Source organism: Schistocerca nitens, chromosome 1 (genome assembly GCF_023898315.1).
Source record: "Schistocerca nitens isolate TAMUIC-IGC-003100 chromosome 1, iqSchNite1.1, whole genome shotgun sequence".
Lineage (NCBI taxonomy): Eukaryota > Metazoa > Arthropoda > Insecta > Orthoptera > Acrididae > Schistocerca > Schistocerca nitens.
In genome coordinates this window covers 621,558,092-621,572,501 of record NC_064614.1, presented here as the reverse complement: position 1 = coordinate 621,572,501, position 14,410 = coordinate 621,558,092, and the positions used below count along the sequence as shown (strand labels likewise).

The 14,410-nt window shown below is 37.8% G+C and overlaps 1 protein-coding gene across 2 annotated transcripts in view; it reads right to left on the bottom strand.

Moving 5' to 3' along the window:
• LOC126257468 (calcium-independent protein kinase C) overlaps nucleotides 1-14,410 on the bottom strand; it is a 243,931-nt gene that overhangs the window by 20,260 nt on the left and 209,261 nt on the right. The gene's annotated exons all lie outside the window — the stretch shown is intronic.

Below are 14,410 nucleotides of genomic sequence, written 5' to 3'. Positions count from 1 at the left end.
AACCAGCCACTGACACCGACTGCACCAGTTGCTGCTCACCAGTGCTGACTCTATGTCCGCTCACTGTTGACAACGCTGAAACCAACATTTGACGCCGCTGGCAGTGCTGTCCACCAGTGCTCATTACACAATCACTCAGAATTCCACACCGGGTGAGTGTGAAAAAAAACATTATTACTCTAGTAAGAAGTGTTACAAAATACTGTGGGGTGAACTTTTACTGTGTAATTGGTATAATTGAAATTAGTCTCAGATGCTCACAAGAGCTAAAGTCTATAGAAGCATGGACAGTATACAACCAGTAGGAGATACATCAGAACCAGCCATGGCTATGAGAATTGCTAAAGAATGGCCTGACTTGTCTGCATTTGTAAATTTAATTAAATCCCAGAATGAAGCTCTAACTAGATTAGATGCTAAGTTAGAAGCACAGAGTGCAATTTCAAATGCTCAAATTGCCTCTTTGATGTTTGAAATAAGTACTACTTTAATTGAAAAGCTAGAAGCACAGGGTGAAGCTTTAGATTCTAAGTTTGATGTATTAAATGATAAAGTGGAGAATTTGCAATTAAATTTAAAGAATGAATTAAGTAATTCCTTAACTGTCCAGATGAATCAAATGTTTACTGTCCTGAGCCAAAAGCAGGATGACCAATTTCAGAAATTGACCCAGAAATTAGAATTTGACAATGAAGTAAAGTGTAACAATACAGAGTCTGAATTTAGTGAAAAATATGGATCATTTCAGAGTGTGTGTAATGTTACATTTGAAGCGAGAAAACAAAGGTGTGCATACTTTGAAAGGTAGTGTGGAAAGACAGGATAAGCTGATCCCTATTGTCCAATTGCAAATTACAGGTGTCAACACTTGAGTTGATGACGTAGAATGGAATATCAGGGAAAAATTAGCCAACTTTGACATTATAAATGTAGGTAGTCTGGCGGAACCTTTCGAGATAATTATAGAGCGAGAAATTACCGGGAGTATAATCTCCGGAAACATTTCAACTGTTGCTTTTTCCAAACTTAATGATAATAGCAATGTTAGAGATGATTCATGGAAAGAATTCAAACTTGCCCAAGACAGATTAGAACATAGAATAACTTTTTTAATGTCATGCTTCCTAGTAAAATGGTAATTGTTTTGTTGTGGGAAGACTTGCACATAACATTTAATGAGAAATAATGGTCGATAAGTAATCGAGTGAGGTTAATGTGAGATCCATGGGATTCGGGCGGAGTCACATCTGTCCCCCAGGGACATTAACATTCTGTGTTAACGGGCAGAGTGACGACCGCTAGCTCCCGAGTTGTTTTCGGTGTTCTTTCTGAAATTACTTTTCCTGCACCGAATTCCCTTCAAATCTCAAACTATACTAGCATTCTTATACTATCCTATGGTCCTATAGCTCCTCCATCCTTATTTTTACTTAAATGACAAGCAATGGCTGCTGCAAATCACTAATATCAAGACCATACTGTTTCTTGTAATCTCAAAGGGGTTACGTATGCTTCTGGTCCACGTTATATAATCAACTGAATAAATTTTGTTGTTATATCGAGTCAAGACTGAAGAATGTATTAGTGGTCTTATAATATGCTCTCTAAATGCAGTTGGATTCCGATTTACTGTATCCACAGTTACATCCATAACAATTAGTGCTCAGTGTAGATGTAAGTCAACTACATGCTCCGCTCTAGTTAGCATTAAATCCTGACATCAACATAGAGTTAGAAGAAGTTTTTGAGTATTTAAGTAACCCATGCACTCTGCTCTAGTCAGTGAGCATCTCGAATCCCAGTATCAGAGTATAGTTAGGCCTTACTTTTGCCTAAGCTGTTCTCTGAGAATTACCAAGAAATGTTAGATTAACAGAAGATGGAAATTTGTATGAAACATTACAGAACACATAATTTTTTTAACCTTTGTAAGATCTAATATAAATTCGATTCACCAGCCAGTCTCTTCTGCCATCCACATATAAAGAGAATGGACAGTATAATGTGATGGTAACGTTGAGACACAGTGATGTCAAGGTGACATGAACTGAATAGAGGATTTTATATGTGTATAAAAGTATAATATAAACGGAATAATTAGGCAACTGATTGTAGTGTATAATTTTCTATTTTCATAGAATATTTTAGACCTTTTGTGAGATGTAATGTAAAGGGGAGGGTTTGTATTGATTTTGAGAGGGGTGGGTAGTGTAGGTAAAAGCATGAATAATACTACGCACACATTACATCATTCAGACAACCCTCACAGACAAGTGTGACCAATTCTTCACCATTTGGAGATACATCTGCCTGTGTCTGTATATGTGCGTATGGATATGTGTGTGTGTGCGTGAGTGTATACTTGTCCTTTTTTCCCCATAAGGTAAGTCTTTCCATTCCCGGGATTGGAATGACTCCTTACCCTCTCCCTTACAACCCACATCCTTTTGTCTTTCCCTCTCCTTCCCTCTTTCCTGATGAAGCAACCTTGGGTTGCGAAAGCTTGAAATTTGTGTGTGTGTTTGTGTGTATTTTACTGTGTCTATCTACCAGCGCTTTCTCGTTTGGTAAGTATAGGACTAATAATGACCCCATATCACATATGTACATAAGTATAGAAAAGCTAGGATAAGTCCACATCAAGTATGCATCAGTAGGATACATGAGTAAGGAAAGGGGACAAAGCCACAGGAGAAGTTATAAAAGAGGGTCAGTCTATTAAATATTCTGACAACGTGTAGGATTGTGGGACTCTTATAGCCCAAGTAAACATAAAATATATTGAATAACGGATATAGGCATGATGTACGCTGGAAGTGTAGAAGTTGTTGCGTAAAGGAGGACTCTAGGATATGAAGTAAGGTATTAAAGAGTGAGTATGAAGTGTGAAATACATTTTTATTTTACCACATAGTATTTAATTATGGTGTACATAAAGATGCATACTGGGGCTATGAACTATGAAGCCTACTCAGGAAGGAGAAGGAGGGCGCACCTGCATTTATTGGGTGAAAAGGGCAGATAGGCAGACCCAAGAGAGGCTGACCTAGACTGTGCAGACAGGGGCACCAAGAAGGGGATTGACCTGTACCATAAATCAGGAAGTTAAAAGTAGCATACCTATCAAAATGGAAGGAGTAAGAGCATTCATAGGGTCAACCCATAGGTAAGGTATACATACTGTGTCTAAAAGGAAAAGGGCAGTGTTGTGACAAAAGTCACACATTTTGCAGAAATTATTCTGGTAAGTTTGAATTCTCTATTTTACTAGCAGGGTCAGGTTGTATGTTTAAGAGTGTCTGAAAGAACACTTTTATTTGCCCTGAGTCCCTCCAGGCTACAAGAAACTGTAGATAATGAAATGGATAAATAGAGAAAAAGAGAAACAGTACAGAATGGTAATGTAAAGAGCAACCATAATTAAGGGTCAGTGACACCTGGGGTTTACAATTGGAAATGGAGACTGAGTCCTAACGAATCCTAAATATTAGGAAAACTTATCAGAGTACCATTAAATATTCGAGTTTGATGTCAACTTAGTGTAAGAGTAGAATGAAGAAAACGTTAGTTAAAGTTTACTATAAATAAGTACAAAGAGCTATGTTGCAATGTATACTGGTAAAATTGTATGTGATATAAGTTTACCTAATGATTTTATAAAATATGGAATGTTCGTTTTAAGGAGGGGGGGGGGGGGGGGATATGTAGTGCTTTGAGAAATTTGGAGGAAATTCTAGAATCACTCGACCTTCCTATGTTTCGAACACCCGATATTTTAGATATGAGTAGGAGAAACGAATTAGCTGACTACGCATAGTTTATTTGTGTATGCAGGTTAAAAAGAACAGCCATGAGGAAAAAGATGGACATGGTGGCCAAATGGCTGCAGACAAATACTTGCTGTACGGTCCACAGAGTTTTGTGCACGGGCAAAGAAGAATAAGAAATATTTATGTAGTATTCTGTGTTCTTTAATGTCTGTGATGATTGTAAAAACACTAGTGGACAGTTGAAAGTAGTTTCCTAAGGAAACTCATGTGTTGGACGCGAATGAGAATAGAGACTTAAATTTTTTCATGTCTCGGTTATGGTCGAAGTGAGACACATGTAAGCTATTTTTTGAAGTGTAAATGATTCTAATGTTCAAAGAATGAGGTAGTTTGCCAAAGTTATTGTTTATGAAAGTTGAAAATATATTGTGATTGAATTGAAGAGTATTCTACGAGTACAAAAATTATTTCAAGAATAGAAAAGTAGTTAGTAAATTCCCTTAACCAGCAATATATCTTCGGAGAAGAAGCTTTTGGGAGATTGACGTAGCAGATTAATCTGAAAGAGGATCTGGTACACATAACGGGCAAGTTAACTGAATTGAGAGACATGTGAGTCTTGCACCCCAGCACCACACTGTCTCTTGATGTCATAAGGAGAACATTAGAAACTGAGTGTAAATTGCACCATGGATAAGTATATGCCAATTAACTGGATTAAGGATCAAAAAGACTCACTGTGGTTTAATAGCAAAGTTCAGAAAATGCTGAGTAATGCTGTTCTTGGTTCCTAGAGTAATTTGAGTGTGACAAATTTCCTGACTTGGTTTAAACGTGTTGGTGACTTGGTACTCCCTATCTCTCCTGCCTACTCCACTCATAACTGCTATTTAGTAGCAGAAAATTCTTCTTTTAAATATATGTAGTTGTTTTAGGCTTCTTAACAAGCTGTTACTATACACTTAACAATTGTGAGAGTGCACTGATCACTGTTGATGGATAACAATTATTGTGTACTACATGAAAGAATGGTAATTTACTAAAAACATTCTTTCCTATAAGCGCCAAAAAAGACTGACATGTCCAGAATGAAAATATTTGGCTAATGTATGGCAGGAACTAGCAAAAAACTTTTAATTTATTTTAAAAATGTAGGTTTTTTGATTTTTTTGTCTTATATGTGTGAGCAAATTATTAAAATGGTTTGCATAGCATTTGACTGCAGAGCTCACATGGAAATTATTTTGTAATTTATACTGAAGTAATGTGCATCACAACGATTTGAAATTGAATTTTTTATTTGCCGTATGACTAATTTCTTGTTGGCTTCTGTCTTGGGATCTGTGGACTATACTTGTTTAACAATTATCCTGATGTTTCTCCATCTTGGCAGACTACCAGCAGCACTGGAGGGTGAACATTTGACAATGCCAGCCACTTGTGCTGGTGAGCTGTCAATAAAATTGTTAAACAAATGTTGCCTAAAGATCCTGAGTCAACAGGCAGTACATCAACAAGTTGACATGGAAACCTAAACAACTTTGAATTATATGTATTAAAATATGAAAGTCACTGTCAAGAACTTTCTAAGACATTCGCTTGTCAACTCTCCACAATATTGCTCGCTTTACCCAGAACAAATACTCTGATGAGCAAAACATTAGGACCATCTGCTATGCATTGTATTGTATGGAACTGTAGACCTAGAAATGATGGAGAGATTTCATCCCCGCCGTAGCCTTCAGTGGTACACAATCCCACTACAGGCTACAGCAGTCCACTCACTCCACCGCCGCCCCACACTGAACCAAGGGTTATTGTGCGGTTCGGCCCCCAGTGGACCCCTTCTGGGAATGTCTCACACCAGATAAGTGTAACCCAAATGTTTGCGTGGTAGAGTAATTATGGTCTATGCGTACATGGAGAAAGTGTTTGCGCAGCAATCGCCAATGTAGTGTAACTGAGGCAGAATAAGGGGAACCAGCCCGCATTCACCTAGGCAGATGGAAAACTGCCTCAAAAACCATCCACAGACTGGCCGGCACACTGGACCTCAACACTAATCCACCGGGCGAATTCGTGTTGGGGACTGGCACGCCTTCCTGCCCGGAAAGCAGTGCATTAGACCGCACAGCTAACTGGGCGGGCACCATCTGCTTAGTAGCATGTTGGTCTACATCTGGAATGAAATACAGCAGTGTTTCTGGAATGCAATACAGGAGTGATTCTGTATTGCACAAATTTGACACATCTTTGGTGCATTTTGAAAGGTATATGAGACCAAATGTCCATGCACAGGTCACACATTTCCCATAAATTATGAGCCAGTGGTTTGTAAGCAGGGACCTGGTACCCGATAGTGTTCCAGATGTGTTCAGTTGGGTTCAGATCAGGTCAATTTGATCGACAGATATCAATGTGAGTTCACGATCATGCTCCTCAAATCACAGTAGCATGATTCTGCTGAAAGACACCACTGCCAATGAGGAAGACATCAAGCATCAAGGGATACATGTGGCCCACAGTAATGTTCAAATATGTCTTAGAATATACAGTCCACAACCAGATAACAAAATTCCGAAATACATACAGCTTACTAGGCAAATACCAATCAGGTTTCAGTAAACATCGCAGCAAAACATCTACCTTAATAAAGGTAACAGCTGATCTGAAGCTTGCCATGGATGCACAAGAGGTGGCTATTGTGCTTCTTCAACTTCAGCAAATCCTCTGACACAGTCAACTTTGACACTTTACTAGCCAAACTTTACAGCTTGGATTTCTGGCCAAGTGCAGTGCCATGGTTTTGCTCATACCTGATGTCTTGCTAGGAATGTGTCACCCTGGCACCACCAAGTCACAATGGAGGCAGGTAGTCTCAGGCATCTGCCATGTTGCACAGTGGAGGTAGGTAGTATGAAGCATCCCCCAGGGATCAGTATTAAGTCCTATACTCTTTTCATTGTATGTCAATGATGTGTCATCAGTTTTGTCCTATTGTAAATACCACATGTTCACTCATGACTTCCAGTTGCATCTAAGTGCAAAACCAATAAACCTGAAGATAGCTATCAGGAATCTCAATACTGATCTGTTTGCACTATCAAAATGGGCACAAACATAGTGTTAAAGCTTGAACCATCCAAAATCAAAGTGGTAGTGGTTGATCATTCTAGGAACATTAGCCTGAAATATCGAGAATCACTAACGTCTTTAATATTGAATAGAACAAATCTCAACTTTTGTCCCTCAGCAAAGAGTCTAAAAAGAATGACAGGTAAAAATCTAAATTGGATTGAGCGTGTAACTGCAATGTGCAAGAAGGCATCAGCACCCTTTCGTACCTTACAAAAATATGAAAAACTCTTCTGTCTTGACCTGAAAAAGAAACTTAGGTGAGCACTTATCCTTCCAATTATTGTAATCAATAATTATCCTGCAAGGTCTTTCTCAGAAAAGCTCACAGCACCTGGAACTAGGTATGAATGCCTGTGTTTAATGTATCTGTGATGTTCAACTCTTTGATCATATTTCACTATCAGATGCACAGCAGTACTGGTTGTGAGCAGAAAAGGGCAGAGATATCCATACCCTCAGTCTTCTCTGCTGTCTTAACAATGTACACTGTCCCTCATATCTCTCCTCAACCACAACACTTGTGTCTGAGCAACATGGCAAAAACAACTGTTCTCATCAGAGCAAAATCCTTTCTGTTCCACTCCATCCTTCAACCATTTTCTCAAAGTCTTTCCCAGTAGCAGGAACTCAACTCTGGAAAAACCTCCAACAGTATATTAGAGAAGTGAATAACAACCCCATCTTCAGAAGATAGTTAGACATATCTACTGAAGCAACAATAATGACTACCATTATCTCTGTGCACACTTGTTACCCCTGTACATCCTTCTTTCCAACCAGATCTTTCTCATGAGACCAGTGTTTTTAGCTGGTGAAGTCTCCTTAAATATCATTTCTCCAAAACTCACTATATCAGAAAACATTTATTTTGTACATCTATAAATTCTTTTTATATCTGGCACTATCATTACTATTATTACTATTATTATCACTGTTAGTGGTAGCAGCAGGGGCACAAATACTGCCAGTGTAAATTTTATTAGTTCAGTATTATTTACACAAATTGTCACCATGACACAAATCATTTTAATACCCTTTGTCATAGTTAAATTGTTATTTCTTGGGTAACTATTTTGTAAAAAAGAGACTGTATGTGTGAAACCCTGGTCCAATCAGATCAGGTTAAATAAATAAATGTGATCCATGGTTGTTGTAGTGCCTTCTATTATTACCACAGGTACCTTGGAAGCCAAGTGAATGATTCTGCACCTGCCCCATTTGCCTGGATGATGGTGTATTTGGACATGACCATCGACCTAGTGTAACAAGAAATGTAATTCAACTGACCAGGTGACACATTTCCAGTCCTGATGATTGCTCGCCCACATTAATCATAATTGACAATGTTGTTGGCTCAACATTTGAATATGCAGGAATCGTCTGCTGTGAAGCCCAGTGTTGAAGAACGGGTTCTGAGCAGTGTGCACTGGAGCACTTGTGCCGGCACCAGCACTGTACTCTGCCATTACATTTGCCACAGACTGTAGTCTATTCCAGCTTTGCTGTTTCTAAAATGCTCATTCTCAGGTGCTGGGCCATAAGACTATCCTGTATCAAATTCACTTACATCAATGGATTTCCCCATCTGTGTTCAGTATTGTCACTACAATGATTCCCCATTCATCTTTGCTCCAACTAAATACTTTCCACACCACGTCACATCCCCACAGAACCTTTCATGGACAAAAGCATTGTTATGGGCAACCACTCATCATAAACAGAAAGCACAGAAGAGTAACAGGTACATAAAATTGTGGCTACTGTAGCTCAGTCATTGTTGCAGTCTTCATCAGAATGCACATAATGAGAGTTCTCTCTCATGATGATGTGACATAATAGGGTTCAATAGTGATCTCAAGTGGAGTAGGTAGAAAGGATGTGAGTGGACAGTTCCCACATGTTGAGAGATATGAGTAGCAGTCAAGCACCTATGACAACAGTGACTCAGGAAGATGGGAGGAGAAAAGTGAGAATGAGGTGTTATACTATAAGACTGAAACACAGCTGCTGCTTGTGTCAATTTTTAAATTTCATTCCTTATTGTGCATGTACATTTTTGGCATTGATCTCTCTCTACAATTTTTATCTCACACACTTCCTTCCTTTACAACCTCATTCCTCTTCTTTTTCTATAATCTTCAAGTTTGTTATCCTTTTTTCAAACCCTCTATATATTCCTTCCACATTTCAGCTTTTTGATTCTTTCCTTAGTAACTCTTCATATTCTTATGGCAGAAGAGGTGGAAGATATGACACAGTGAGAATAATTTGACAAATCACTAAAAGACCAAAGTGGAAACAACTTCCCTAGAGTAGATGACATGTCCTCAGATTTTTCAAGTTCCTTAGGAGGGCCAGAGTAACTGTTGTGTGAGTTTGGTGGACATGTGAATGTACTAGCTGTCCAGATTTCAGGTGAGTACTTGTGGAAATTTTGTTGTTGTTGTGGCCTTCAGTCTGAAGACTAATTTGGTGTAGCTCTCTATGCTAATCTATCCTGTGTAACTGTCTTCATCTCTACTAATCACAATCTACATCCATTTGAAGTTGCTTCTTTGGTCTCCATCTACAATTTTTAATCTGCTCACTTCCTTCCACTACAAAACTGGCAATTCTTTGATGACTCAGGATGTGTCCTATGAATTGATCCCTTCTTTTAGTCAAGTTGTGCCATAAGTTTCCTTTCTTTCCCAATTCAGTTCAGTACTTCCTCATTGGTCATTGGATCATCCATCTAATCTTCAGCATTCTTCTATAGCACCACATTTCAAAAGTCTTTATTCTTTCCTTGTCTGAAATGCTTATTGTCCAAGTCTCACTATGATACAAGGCTATCTCTTTTTCAGGAATGCTTTTCTTGCTATTGACAGTCTGCACTTTATATTCTCTCTGCTTCAGCTGTCATAAGTTATTTTGCTGCCAAAATATCAAAATTCATCCACTACTTTTAGTGTCTCATTTCCTAATCTAATGCCATTAGCAATAACTGATTTAATGTGACTACATTCCATTACCCTTGTTCTACTTTTATCAGTGTTCATCTTATAACCTCTTTTTAAGACTCTGTCCATTCTGTTCAACTGCTCTTTCAAGTCCTTTGCTGTCTGATAGGACTGTAATGTCATTGCCAAACCTCAAAGTTTTTATTTCTTCTTCCTGACCTTTAATACCCTTTCCAATTTTCTCCTTGTTTTTCTTCAAAGCATATTGAATGTACACATTGAATATCACTTGGGACAGGCTACAACCCAGTCTCAGTCCTTCTTGACTATGGCTCTCTCCTCCATGTCCTTCGACTCATGTAACTGTGTTTCTGTAAAAGTTGTATATAACCATTTGCTCCCTGTATTTTAACCTTTCTGATTTAAAAATTTCAAATATTGTAGTTCAGCCAACATTGTCAACAGTGTTCTCTAAAAGTACAAATGCTATAAACTTAGATTTGTCATTCTTAAACCTATCTACTAGCAGGGTGTATACGCTGACCAGGAAAAAAAATTCCCGGATTTCCCAGTTAAAAATACACTTTCTCCCAGGTGAAAACACACTTTTACCATGTTAAGTGACAGTATATTTTCCCTGCAAAACTTATCAATCCTTTGAATGATTATGGTTTTATACACGGGCATTGAATCTCCTGGCACTTTATAAAATGAAACGTAGGGAAAAAGACACATTTTGGAAATGTCTTTGTTGTGCAGCAACATATATGCTGTGTATTTTTGTATTATGAAAGTATACATTGGAATTCCACCAAACACCGCATGTTACTTTCCGAATCATTGAAATCAAGATTGTGATGCGCTTTTGTAAGCCAGTCATAGCTCATGTCACGTGATCTCGCCAGTCGATGATAGCGGATATTCAGAACATAGGACACATGATGTAGTCAGCCAACAGCAACATCACTGTTAAGTAGCACGAACACACAAACAGGGAAAGTTAATAGTTTAAATTAATATACACAGTGTTGCTACAAGAAAAGCAAAGCTTTACATGTAGTATTGGTCTCTAAGGTTAATAAACTGCACAAGAAGCTAAACTTTTGCATATAATGTTGTTCTTTTTTGTGCGTGTTACACTTTAAGATATATCACACAAATGTGCCAGTAAAATTTTTAATAATGACATAAATGTCTGATCTTCAGTGTTTGAAATTCTTCTAAACGGCTCATCATTGAAGTTGATTTTTAAATGAGAGTCAAACGCTATGTGATTTAAGATACTAAAAAAAATCGAATTTTCAAAAATATGTTTATCTTGTAGCGCACATCTTTTTGAAAAGTCTGAAACATAAAACATATGTGTTCGAGGAAATGTAAGGCATGTTGTTTGGTCTTAAGTGTGCCAAAGTGCAGTGCCACGTCTCTCCAGACAGCATTCTTGTATCACACGTCATTGTATTTCACTCTGTGGTATTGAAACGTGTATATTTTGTAATGGATACCATCAAACTATATTCAGGACAGTGGAAATTGAAATGTGTGGTGCCTCTCCTGCTCCCAGTCAGCCGGTTTGACAGCCTGCCAAAAAACCTCACAATTAATAGTGAATGGGATTATTTGAAATCGGGAGAACATGAACTCTTCAGAAAATTTGCACTCTTTATTGCCTATTAGCTAATAACTTGCTGTTTTGTGTGACATAAAATTAAATATAAGATACATAAAACCAATAAAGACAAGAGACAAGCAAGAAAGTACACATTTCTTCAATCCTTAGCTCCTAGCATTTTTTTTTCCTCTCTAATCTTGCTACAGCTTTACAGGGCATGCTTTCGTTTCTGCGAAAGAATCTATTACCTCATAAAAGTTCGTCAAACATTTTGCTACATGAAAAATCGAAATGTCGTTATCTAATACTGAAAAAGCTGTTAATACAAATAATACCCAAGACTGGTGTGGTTTCTCGATCTGATTATGTCTATTTTGTCACTCTCTCCTCGTCAAACATTTTGCTACATGAAAAATCGAAATGTCGTTATCTAATACTGAAAAAGCTGTTAATACAAATAATACCCAAGACTGGTGTGGTTTCTTGATCTGATTATGTCTATTTTGTCACTCTCTCCTAGATAAAACAAAATATACCTTTCTAATATTGCACCAATTTTGTAACACACACCAAGTAAATGAGACTGTTTTGGCACTAATGGTCATTTTTATAAAACAACAGAATATAATTCACGAAGTACCAATATCAAATGCCTATTAGGCCTACTAAAAGCAAAAAGCTTTATGTTACAAAATAGTTTCACATTTCATTCATACGCATCAGTTTCTTAAGCATGAGATTGAAAAGTAGTATTACGAAATTTTTATATAAATTTGGAATTATCTTGTTCTTCCATAATTTGTGTGATGTCCCCATTTCTTATCCTTCCTCGTTCTAACAAACAATTTTGTCATCACCAATTCTGTAGCTATTCCTGCCATTGTCAAAATTTGTTTGTCGATTAACTTCACTAACCCTGCCAGAATCACAGGTATAGTTATCCCACGATTATTCTCTGTTTAGGCGTTGTTACATGTTCATAAAACAAGTTTTCCGCATTACTTCCACAATAGAACTTAAGCAGCTGCTAACTGGGGACTGTACAACTGGACCTTAGTAGTGTACCAGCAGTGATCTGGCCAAAAAATTTCTGTCAAAATTTCACTTTCTTGGATACACCGAGAAGATAATGCATAATCTTGCTCACCTGTTATTCCTGTTAGTTGTTTATTTCCATTCTTGTAGTCTGAATCTATGGATTTTGCTAGTAATTATAACAACGCTGATCATTCGCAAACCCAATCAACCACATAATCAGACAGTGATTGGCATTCATCTGTTCGGCTTTACTTCGCTCAGCTCATATAGCCCTGTTGCCTTTTGTGTGCAGAAAGTTTATTTCTAGAGTTTATTTCTCCTGACAGAGACATCACGTACACTATGCACACATTCAAAAATCAACTTATGATTCATTCAGAAATCAACTTAAAATATTTTCAAAAATGTTCCCAAACCAACAGGGATGCGTTTCAAAATCATATGAATAATCGATAGACCAACGTGTGCTGGATGCTAAGCGCTTTGTGAAACAAGTTTTTTTCCCTCAAGAATATGAATTTGGCACCCCCCTTTTCCCGGTAGCTTGCACAGCAAACAGCCACATTCTTATAGCCAGAAGCGGGAAAATCTACTACCCACACGCGACTCAACTGCGCATGTGCATGAGTCCGCTCGTACCTGATGAAACGAATCTAATGTAAACAGTTGTGATTTCACACTCATCGGAGGCAATTTGTTCTTATGGAGGATTGCATAGTCTTCCTAAAGCCTTTGACATATTTTGCTGTTGGCACACGCTTGCATAAGCAATGTGTGTCGTTGTTGTATATGGCACATTTCCTTTGCAATTTAAGTTATTTTTGTTTTTTTCTCTTGTTTATGTTTTATTGTTGAAGTGTTATTCTGCAGTAGCGGGATGCAGTAATATCCTTTGTTAGAGTATCGGTTCTTACCAGTCAAAATTACAAAAATTTAACAGTAAACTAAAACAAGAAAAATTCCTGGAATTCTAAAAAATTCCCAGGTTTTTCCGGGTCTTCTCCCAGATGAAAAAATTCCCGGGTTTTTCCCGGATCTCCCGGTTGTTCCGGGTCGGATACATCCTCACTAGGATAAGTCATAGCGTTAGTATTGTCTCACATGTTTCTACATTTCTCTGGAACCTAAACTGATCTTCTCTCAGGTCAACTTCTACCAGTTCTTCCAGTCTTCTGTGAATAATTTGTGTCAATATTTTGCAACTATGACTTATTAAACTGATAATTCAATAGTATTCACACCTGTCAGCACCTGCCTTCTTTGGAACTGGAATTATTACAGACTTCCTGAAGTCTGAAGATATTTCCCCTGATTCACATATCTTACACATCAAGTGGAATAATTTCTCATGGCTGCCCTCCCCAGGATCTCGATAAATCTGAGGAAATGTCATCTACTCCATGGATGTGGTTTCACCTTAGTTCTTTTAGTGCTCTGCCAAATTCTTCTCACAGCGTTATATCTCCCACTTCTTCCTCACCTCTGCCTTCTTCTTTTTCTATAATCCTCAAGTCTGTTATCCTTATATAGACCCTCTATATTCTCCTTCCACATTTCAGCTTTCCTCTCTTTCCTTAGTAGCTCTTCATATACTTAAAAAAGCTGCTTCTCTTGTTCCAAATATGTCTTTAATTTTCTTTTAGGCAGCATATATATTTCCCTAGCTGTGCATTTGTCCCCTAGCCATTCCTGCTAGCTGTTTTGCACTTTGTGTCAGTCCCTCTTTTTATTTAAATGGCTGTATTCCCTTGCACCTGCTTTATTTGCTGTATTTTATATTTTCTCCTTTCATTAATTAAATTCACTAACTCTTGTGTTATCCAGGGATTTTTATTAGGTTCTGTCTTGTTAGCTATGTGATCTTCTGCTACCTTCCCTATTTCGTCTCTCAAAGATACCCACTCTTCTTC